Genomic DNA, 4,234 nt, shown 5'->3' with positions numbered 1-4,234 from the left:
TGCGTCTAATATGCATTTAAAAGGGGCGTGCCGATTCGTGTGTGTGTGTGTGTGTGTGTGTGTGTGTGTGTGTGTGTGTGTGTGTGTGTGTGTGTGTGTGTGTGTGTGCTTGTGCAAAAGAGAGAGAGAGAGAGCGAGAGAGAGAGAGAGAGAGAGAGAGAGAGAGAGAGAGAGCGACCACAGCAGACTACACGCTAGGCTACCGCTACACTGACGCACTACATTATTACTGCTCATCCAAGGCCTATCTATATAACAACTAGTACCATTTTCTAATTCTAGGCATGAATTTCGTAGATGTATTATATAGCCTTCATAATAAATATTTATTATGACAGGACTGTAGTCCACATTTGTACATGGTTACATTTATAATGATTGCCTCATAATCTCGCTCATCAATTTCATTATTGAACTTGATTAATTGCTTAAAGGTACAAGCATACATTATATTCCCTTTCTTTTAAAGTATCACCCTACATTTTTTGGAGGACTGAGTCTAAGGGGGAGGGTCTTTGAATATAAAGCCAAGGAAGAAGAGGTGCAGTCATTGGCATGGTAAAGCAAACTATATTCCTTTAAGTGTGTTTTGTTCTTGGTGTTTGTTCAACAACATTCATAGTGGAGTTGAAGATAGTTACCATGACCATGACTTTACATCTTACCTAAGAGAGCAAGATGTAAAGGGTTATTGTGATTGATGAGCTTACTGCTGGTCATGGAGTGTCAACTTGGAGTATATCCCAATGGACTATGTTTTTTCTGCAGCATGGTTACTAACAGCAGTGTAAAGTGTCGACTAGTACAGTGGTTTGTAGCCTTGACCTTAAAGAGATGTTCTGATTGCAAACAATTTAACTGAAAATTCCCTGTTCAAGAGTATTTGTTGAAATAAGTGATATTTCCTGATAAAACAAAGCAAATTAAATGTCACATTTTTATGTCTAGACTCCAAAACAACATTATGCCGAATTTCAACAATGTCAACAATGTTACCAACATTAACACAAAGGGAATCAACGATGGAATCTGAGCTCACTGTTCCACAGCTTAAAATAAAAAGTGTCTGCCTTCTGATTCTGTTTAGATATGGGTTTTTAGAAATGGAAACTCATTACTACATCATTGATATTCATAAGTAATGTGTGTCTGGAATTGTGGAGGCGGGACTTTCTGTCTCAAGTGGCTGGATATGCTTTGAGATTAACTCTCAGTACGAACCCTGGGGGGATATTTTTGGAAGTAGGGACCTTATCATGAACAAGACCAGACTTGTAGTTAGGTCAGGAGGATCGAGAAACGTTCCCATCTTATCAACAGCAAGGACTTGGTTAACTCTAGTTATGTATTACTTAGCCTCTGCCTGTCTATCTAGTCAAGGACACACACCACTGTGCCAGTAGGCTACTCTATTAGTAAGAAAAATCATTGGGATGAGTAATCCCTCTCTGGGGTTTGTGTAACTGTTGGGACAATAGTTAACATGCTGACTCACTGTAAGGTTTGTCGTCAGGAATGGACCAAGGCGCAGCGGGAATGCGGATACTCATATTTCTTTAATAAAAACACGCAAAGCATCCACAGGGAAAAACAATAAACAATACTCACGACGACAGGAACAGTTTTGCAGGCACACAAAACGCAGTGCAAAAACAACTACCCACAACCCCAAAGGAAAACACATACCTGTTTATAGGACTCCCAATCAAAGGCAACTCAACACACCTGCCTTCAATTGGGAGTCCAACAACCAACTCACATGTAACACAAACATTTCTGCCACGTCCTGACCAAAACTAATACAATTGCTCCCTCTGCTGGTCAGGACGTGACAGTACCCCCCCCCTAAAGGTGCAGACCCCGGAATGCACCTTAAAAAAAGAAAACACACAAAAAAATCCCCAATACCCCAACAAACCAATAAACAATACCCCCTAAACAATAAGGGAGGGTGGCTGCCGTCAACGACGGCACTGTGCTACACCCTCCCTCCCCAACCCACCTATCCTGGAGGTGGCTCAGGTGCGGGACGTGGACCTCGCTCCACCTTCGACGTCGCCCACTTCGGTGGCGCCGATGGCTGCACCGGGCAGACGGACCACTCTGGCTGGGCCGGAGGACAGGCGGGCCACTCGGGCTGGGCCGGAGGACAGGCGGGCCACTCGGGCTGGGCCGGCGGACAGGCGGGCCACTCGGGCTGGGCCGGAGGACAGGCGGGCCACTCGGGCTGGACCGGAGGACAGGCGGGGCACCCTGGCAGACCGGGCAGGCGGGCCACTCTGGCAGATCCGGGCAGGCGGGCCACTCTGGCAGATCCGGGCAGACGGGCCAATCTGGCAGACCCGGGCAGGCGGGACAATCTGGCAGACCCGGGCAGTCGGGCCACTCTGGCAGCTCCGGGCAGTCGGGCCACTCTGGCTGATCCGGGCAGTCGGGCCACTCTGGCAGCTCCGGGCAGTCGGGCCACTCTGGCTGATCCGGGCAGACGGGCCAATCTGGCAGACCCGGGCAGGCGAGACAATCTGGCAGACCCGGGCAGTCGGGCCACTCTGGCAGCTCCGGCAGTCGGGCCACTCTGGCTGATCCGGGCAGTCGGGCCACTCTGGCAGCTCCGGGCAGTCGGGCCACTCTGGCTGATCCGGGCAGTCGGGCCACTCTGGCTGATCCGGGCAGTCGGGCCACTCTGGCAGCTCCGGGCAGTCGGGCCACTCTGGCAGCTCCGGGCAGTCGGGCCACTCTGGCAGCTCCGGGCAGTCGGGCCACTCTGGCAGCTCCGGGCAGTCGGGCCACTCTGGCAGCTCCGGGCAGTCGGGCCACTCTGGCAACTCTTGACTGGTGGGCAGCTCTGGCGACTCTTGACTGGCGGGCAGCTCTGGCGACTCTTGACTGGCGGGCAGCTCTGGCGACTCTTGACTGGCGGGCAGCTCTGGCGACTCTTGACTGGCGTGCAGCTCTGCCACGTCCTGACCAAAACTAATACAATTGCTCCCTCTGCTGGTCAGGACGTGACACTCGCATACCTGATTCAGACTAGCGCCGACCCAAACTGTACCGCGCTGGCCCTGTTATTGTCCTTTTATATTGTCCTGCATGCTTCCGGGAACTATGGTTGTAATTGTAAACCAGGCTTCCGATTCTTCCTCAGAAGTCCAGTAGTAGGATGCTGAAACATAGTAATGTCCATACTCTGAGGTTTCACCATAAATAATGTTGAAGATGTCCATCAATCTATTTTACTGTAGCTGTTTAACCTCTATATACAGTGCATTCGGAAAGTGCATTTCCACATTTTGTTACATTACAGCCTTATTCTTAAATGGATACAATAACTTTTCCCCCTCATCAATCTACACACACAGAATGAGCTCAGGTGCATCCTGTTTCCTTTGATCATCCTTGTGATGTTTCTACAACTTGATTGGAGTCTACCTGTGGTAAATTAAATTGATTGGACATGATTTGGAAAGGCACACACCTGTCTATATAAGGTCCTACAGTTGACAGTGCATGTCAGAGCAAAAACCAAGCCATGAGGTCGAATAAATTGTCCGTAGAGCTCTGAGACAGGATTGTGTCGAGGCACAGATCTGGGGAAGGGTACCAAAACATTTCTGCAGCATTGAAGGTCCCAAAGAACACAGTGGCCTCCATTATTCTTAAATGGAAGAAGTTTGGAACCACCAAGACTCTTCCTAGAGCTGGCCGCCCAGCCAAACTGACCAATCGTGGGAGAAGGGCCTTCGTCAGGGAGGTGACCAAGAACCCGATGGTCACTCTGACAGAGCTCCAGAGTTCCTCTTTGGAGATCGGAGAACCTTCCAGAAGGACAACCATCTCTGCAGCACTCCAACAATCAGGCCTTTATGGTAGAGTGGCCATAAAAGAAGCCACTCCTCAGTAAAATCTACATGACAGCATGCTTGGAGTTTACCAAAAGGCACCTAAAGGACTCTGACCATGATAAACAAGATTCTCTGGTCTGATGAAACCAAGATTGAACTCTTTGGCATGAATGCCAAGTTTCACATCTCAAGGAAACCTGGCACCATCCCTACGATGAAGCATGGTGGCAGCATCATGCTGTGGGGATGTTTTTCAGCGGCTGGGACTGGGAGACTAGTCAGGATCGAGGGAAAGATGAACGGAGCAAAGTACAGATGAAAACCTGCTCCAGAGCACTCAGGACCTCAGACTGGGGTGAAGGTTCACCTTCCAACAGGACAACAACCCTAAG

This window comes from Salmo salar, chromosome 01 (assembly GCF_965601325.2).
Source record: "Salmo salar chromosome 01, fSalSal1, whole genome shotgun sequence".
In the NCBI taxonomy this organism is placed as follows: Eukaryota; Metazoa; Chordata; class Actinopteri; order Salmoniformes; family Salmonidae; genus Salmo; species Salmo salar.
Note: the sequence above shows the minus strand (reverse complement) of the source record.